Source organism: Nycticebus coucang, chromosome Y, assembly GCF_027406575.1.
Source record: "Nycticebus coucang isolate mNycCou1 chromosome Y, mNycCou1.pri, whole genome shotgun sequence".
Lineage (NCBI taxonomy): Eukaryota > Metazoa > Chordata > Mammalia > Primates > Lorisidae > Nycticebus > Nycticebus coucang.
In genome coordinates this window covers 4,616,633-4,623,743 of record NC_069805.1, presented here as the reverse complement: position 1 = coordinate 4,623,743, position 7,111 = coordinate 4,616,633, and positions in this window count along the sequence as shown.

The window sequence follows — 7,111 nt, the reverse complement described above, 5'->3', positions numbered from 1 at the left end:
AGGTTTACTTGGTACTGTTTGTTCTAAGCCTCTGATTTGTGCCATTACAAACGTTAAGACTGCTCCTTTCCGGCCTGGTTGTATCCATGAGTGTAATGTTACAAGAGGGGAAAGAGGACAAGAAAGTTTGCGGAGGGAGTAGTGAGACGCACTGAGAGAGACCCACACGGAGAGTGAAACTAAGAGGGTTGTGGGGAGACAGAGACAGAGAGAATGTCTTGGGGGTAAGGAACATGCACAGGTGTGGGAAGGGACAGAGGCACGTACAGACACACCAACAAATCAAACCCTTGATTCAGCATACAGACAGGATGCCCACCTCACTCCTGCCTGTAGCTTCGGAATCACACCTTGTGAACCTCATCTGGGGTAAGTCACAGGAGTGGGACTCTGACAGAGCCCAGGCAGACATAGACCTTTGCTGTGTGAGATGTGTCATCACTTCAAGAGATCATGGCCTGCCGGGTGGGATGTGCTACTCTGCTGAGACATGGTGGGCAATTACAGGACTGCCCAAGTTTCACCCTATTGTGTGTTGCCTGGGCAGATCCTGCACCAATGCTTGAGCACAGGCAGAGCAAGCAATGGGCACCATGTCGGGGATCTGTGGCCAGACGGTAAATTTCTATCCAGAGTCCTGGGAATGGCATTTCCTTTCCCACCATCTACTGAAACTATCCAGTGGCCTGCAGGGGCCTTCAGAAACCCTCTAGGGTAAAACGTGGAGTCTGGAAGTCCTGATCTATGCAGGTGCTGTTCTGGGCATGACGGGGCAGGGCCAAAGCTTAGAGCAGGACCATTCTCCCTTGCTGGAGAATCATCCGTATGTCCTGATCAGACCTCAAAAGCCATGTCCTCTGATCTTAGGCTCAAGCCTGATAGAGGAGAAGGGGTTTATTAGTGCTATTGGCCGGAAAGTGTAAGGACCCAGCAGGTGGTGGATCCAGGAGGTTAGAGGTGACACCTTCTAACTTACATAGCTTCATGGTAACTGAGGATAGGAACAGGGGAGGGGTACACAGGTACCCAAGGAGGAGTACACAGGGAAAGAAGGAGCCAGTATCATGACATGTGCCCATGAAGTTACCTGTCTTACACCAAAACTAGGAAAATGTCCTGGGGCCCACATTGGAAGTGCCCACACCAAGCAGCTGGCAGTGTTAACTCCTGAGATCATTTTGAGCTCAAGGTTTTTGGTAAGCACCCTCCCAGAATAGTGTGGAGCCTTCAAAGCCTTCAGCACCCAGGCTAAAGCTTGCTACTCCTGTACTGTCTGGGAAAAACCATCCTCTTCCCTTTAGTTTGAAACACAGTAAGTATGAAGATCCTTTTCTACACTGCTGGCCTTCCTTGCTCACACTATGTACAGATGTCTGTTGCACCAGGAGGCCAGTTCCTCTGTGAATGACCGTGACCAGAATATCCACATGGGACACATCCCAGATCTCACTGTTTGGGGATCTGTAGGTTCCAGAGTAAGCAAAGAACTAGCCGAGTGCCTGGATATCTATCCACCTAAGCAGAATGACATGCTCTCCCATCTGGGGATCCTTGGAAAAGTCTCTCACATACTGCTGGTATGTACCTCCAACTCTTCTCTTTCTCCCCCCACTGCAGCCTGTCTGCACGTGCAAGTCCTGACACAGCCCACATGTACACAAGGAGGCATGGAGATGCTTGATTCAGGAAGGGAACTGCCTCTTCATGGCACCTTTCCTTGGCACAATCCTCAGAAGCAGAAAGCCAGGAGGCCCTTTTACACATTCTTCCTGTCATTCTCCAATCCTGCCCCTGGACACTTTCACATACAGAACAACAGCTAATTAGAAGCTTGCCCTCAGGGCTATGTGTGTGTGGTGTCAAGGCTGACTGCATGTACATCACTCTGAAGGACCAATGTCCCAAGCCATCTCAGGTTTACATTTGTTTATATTATTTTATGTACTGTCAGCCGTATGAGAAATTACATATCTATTCCTACCCAGGCAACGAGGCATTGCCGAGCACACATTATGCCTGTCACAAGGCCATTGACTTCCAGATCCCTGTGTGCAAAGTCTGCAGATGACCAGTCCTCTGGGCTTTATCTTTGTCTCATCTACCTACATTTCCTATGTTAGGCGGATTGCCAGCCTCTCTGCACACTATGCTCCTGCTGGGTCCAGAGCCATATCCTGCCACACACAGTTTCCCAGTGGCAAGTTCAAAAGTCCCAGGTCCTTTCATTCATTCACCTGGTGCTATCCTTCCCTGACATGCACACAGGGACACAGAAACACTTCCATAGCATTTATTGCGACTCCAGATACAGGACATGTCTGTGTGTTTTGCATGAGATGTACTTTCCTCCCTTCTCTCCCCTGGTTGTAAGAAACACACAGAATCTTCATTTTCCACAGCTACAGAGGCTTCTCAAATCTCCATTGCCAATGTCACCAAAGCTGTGGTTCAAGCACGGGAAACAGACACATATACACAGAGTTACACAGAAGCAAATGTACATGCACAAGCTAAGATGCATAGGCCAGATGTTATTGGAGAGAATACCATTTGTTTCTGAATGACTTGCAAACTCATGAGTGTGGATGCGCATATTCTTCTCTTGGGCATGTAGACTATCCCTTGCCTTTTGCCAGTCCTTTCCAATCTCCACTCCTGGGTGCCCTACTCACCACCCCCATCTCCTATCAGTACACTGGATTGGAGTTTTGAATATTGACAAGAAAAATCCAGAATTGAAACCTAGAAGAGTAATGGGTGGGCACTTGAGAGTGACAGCAATTCTCCAATCAATCTCTAGATGTCTGTGAAGGACTGGAGGAGGATGCAGGGAATTGCTGCATTGAATGGCTGATAGGGGCCTCAGGGTGTCCTAAACCCAGGGAAACACACTTACTTATTCAGCCCTGCTTCCTCCTCAGTGAATCTGGAACTCTGTTGGGCTTCCCAGCATCCTATGTGAGCCTCTCAGCTTTTCTTTACCCAGGGTGACTTGTGGTGGCCAGCACAGTCACTCCTGAGCCTCACCTACTCCACTGTGCACCATACACCAGACAAGCAGGCTTCTAGCCCCAACTCTCGGCTACTCACCTGACCTCCTCTCTCTTCTCAGTCACAGTGCTTTCTGCCCTTGGGTAGTAGTGCAGGGGATTGAGCCACAGGTCCTCACTCATCTGTTAGCAAAAATAGGATTTGGGGGTCCTCTATCAAACCCATTTCCCCAGAAACCTAAGATGTAGTAAGATCACTTTTAATAATTTCTACTGGGGCCCCACCTCAGCAATCTGATTAGACCCCAGACAATTATTGTTCAGTAGCCACCTAAAGAAGGTCAAGCAGCTGCTGTCCTGCCTGCAGCTGGGGGTTTCATCATCATAATCCCAGAAACACTGGCGGCAGATGACCTGTATCCTGGAAGAAGAGCAATTCAGAAAGGATTATGTCTTCACTTATGTATCTCAATATCCCTTCACCACCATTGAAGCAGCCACATTCCACCAGTGAGACTAAGGTGATAATCCTTGGTAATTCCTTCATTCCAGAAGTATGGGTTGTGACAGAAGAAAAAATTGTTATTGCAGTGGCACTTGGGAATGTTGACCTCTTCCACCTGGGAGGGGAAAATAGGAGGTGGCATGGACAGGGACAGAAACATACCCTGGTTGTGCTCAGGTGGGCAGTTTTTTGGTGACTTAACTCCCTTTTCCTTGCCAACACTGCCATTCACATTGCACCCCCATCTCTTTCAGCCAGACTCAGCCTCCTCTGCCCACCTCCAAACGGATCATGTAGCCAAGCATGTCTTTGTCTTGCTTCATGATTATAGTCGGTATATGTGGGTGGTTCATCATCTGCCTCAGGTTAAGGAACTTTTCCTAGCCAATGAAGGAAGAGCTAGACACCATGCCATGTAGCAGGTATGGAGAGCATTGATAGTGTAGGAGTGTGGGGCTGGGTGCTTCCAAGGCTTCCGCCCTCCAAGTCTCCCAAGTCTTCTTCAGACCCTGCCTTTTGTAAGACATGCTCAGGGCTTTCCTTCTCTTAGGAGGGGGTGGGGTTGTGAACCTGAAGGTGTACACTTTTCTGCACCCCAGAAAGGTGGCTTTGTCTCATATGTGCTCCTTGTGGTATGAAAACCTAAGACAGGAAAATTCCATACTCAGCTATAAGAGAGACTCGGAGGTTAATTCTTCCCTGCTTGCTAAAGCCCCAGAGATGCAGGGGTTAATTCTTTCCTGCTATCTGAAAAGGCCTTCAGATATGATTCCCATAGGTCCTTGCCAAGTCATAGCTGGAGATTTAGCACCTGTCTGGAGCTAACGTGTTACTCTTAATTCCCTAACTTCAAATTATAGAAAAGTTTCATTTAACCTGTTAGGGAGGTGGGCAAACAGAAACAGACAGCCTGGTGTCCTTATAGTTTATCTTTAAGTTAAATGCTCTAGACTTAGAAATGACGTGTATGTGCTTTGCAACATTTATGCTGAGGAGAACTTTTAATGGCAGTCTCAATTAATGCTTTTGTTCTTTATTCTTACTTATTCTTATCTGATGAGTTTGGATATATAATACAGGGAATAAAGATGTACAATTGCTGTAGGCCTGAGCGAACCTCAGTCTTCCCTTAATTAATCATTCCATATGCAGTGATATCTCTGTGTCATTGATTGGGCTGGTGGACAGCAACATCTGATGCAGTGAGCAGGGATGGCTGGACAAAACCTGATCGACTGTTCCCTGGATTTCTGGTCATCGAACTTAAGGTAAAAAACCTGGGATGGGTGGAAGAGGTTGGATACCACTGGGCTGAAAGTACTCAGGACTCTCAGCATTAGGGTTAAGGGAAAGAAAGGGGAAAAAATGTAAAGGAACAAAAAAAGGAATAATTAAAGGAACAAAATGGGAAACTCAGTATCTAGTGAGGATGAATATATACAGTTATTATGGTCTCTATTGGACTCCCTGAGAGTGTCATTTAAAACTCAGTCTTTTTGCCATCTTTTTGCTATCATTCACAAATGTTCTTATTGATTTTCTCCTGACTCTAAAATCAATTAAATTTGTCTGTTTAGAAAGATATTAGGCAGAATATGAAAAAGTTTCACCAGCAAGGAAATATTATTGATAAAAATATTTAAACTATGTATAATTTAATTACTATGGCTTTGCAAACTTTTTTCAATGATGCGGAAAAAAGGAGTGTGTCATGATTCCTCTCATGTTTATGATGAATCTCAACCTGACATTAGTAAGCTTACAGTTGCTGCTGTAGTTAAAGATCCAGTTGAGATGATTTTTCTTCCTCCACCTGAGTTATTTCAAGTAGTGGCAAAGCACTGCTACTGGTTTAAAGCTGACAAAAAGAATCAACTAAGGGCGGCGCCTGTGGCTCAGTGAGTAGGGCGCCAGCCCCATATACCAAGGGTGGCGGGTTCAAACCCAGCCCCGGCCAAACTGCAACCAAAAAATAGCCGGGCGTTGTGGCGGGCGCCTGTGGTCCCAGCTGCTTGGGAAGCTGAGGCAAGAGAATCGCGTAAGCCCAAGACTTAGAGGTTGCTGTGAGCCGTGTGACGCCACGGCACTCTACCAAGGGCGGTACAGTGAGACTCTGTCTCTACAAAAAAAAAAAAAGAATCAACTAAATTTAAAATTTAAAATTTGAAATTTAAAAGAACATAAGAAAAGTGCTCATGGGCGGCGCCTGTGGCTCAGTGAGTAGGGCGCAGGCCCCATATGCCGAGGGTGGCGGGTTCAAATCCAGCCCCGGCCAAACTGCAACAAAAAAATAGCCAGGCGTTGTGGTGGGCACCTGTAGTCCCAGCTGCTCGGGAGGCGCGTAAGCCCAAGAGTTAGAGGGCTTAAATGTGATGCCATGGCACTCTACCCAAGGGCGGGACAGTGAGACTTTGTCTCTACAAAAAGGAAAAAAAAAAAAGAAAGAAAAGTGCTCAGACAAACGCACCAGAGACAGGAATTTATAAGCAGAAATATTTGGGGTGCTTATCACTTGCAAATATAAAGAGAACTGTAAATAAAATTTCTCTGAGAAGTCACTCGGGAACAAAGTAAAACAGGATAATGACTGATAAAACTCTGACTAATGTATCAGAAGATAAAATATCAAAACTTAAAAAACTTTTAACTCGTTATTATAAAGTTATTGATAATTGTTTTTCATTCCTTTTGTTTTACTCCACCGCTTCCTCCAACTATTTCAGTTTTGTAACAGTTTCCTCTTATTTTTCCAGATACCAGAGTAAGAACAGTTTCCAATAAAAGAGGCCTTCACCAGCGTTCAAATTCAAAATAATGTTGCAGTAGATCATTATATTAGAATACATAGAAAAGTAGAATTTGGCATTTTTCAAGCTAATTTATTAATATTTGTTCTTAAAGACACAACCATTTTTACTAAAACAAGGTGAAATTAAGAAAATATCCAGTAAATTGCATATATTAATTATTTTTTTTGACATAAAACAACATTTAAGACAATTAGTAGGAAGGAATTCTGAAAAAATTATTGTCCTTTTTAACTAATGCTCAAATTTTGAATTTATTTATGTTAAATATAGAATAACAAATTGTATTATCAGATCATATTAAAATTATAGATAATCATTTTTCTCAAGATAAAAGAATTCAATTTCTTAAAAATACTAATTAGACTTTACCTAAAGTAGTAAAGTTAGAACCGATTTCTAATAAACAAATATTTTATACTAATACTAATAAATTAAAGGTATCTGGTTACATGAATTCTTATTGTCACGAAGTACAACAGTCTCCTTATAACTGTACAAAAAGTAAAATTGTTTACTACTGTTTTACTATAAACAAAGTTTACATATTAGCAGTGATTTTTTTATTTGACTTATACAGCACAAAATATTAAAACACGGGCGGCGCCTACGGCTCAAGGAGTAGGGCGCCGGTCCCATATGCCGGAGGTGGCGGGTTCAAACCCAGCCCCAGCCAAAAACCCAAAAATATATATATATATATTAAAACAGTAACTCTACCTAATAATACTGAAGAGTTCACTTTATTATTCTTATCTCTTCGGCAATTAATTAGAAATACAAATTTTCCAATTTATATTACTCATGTT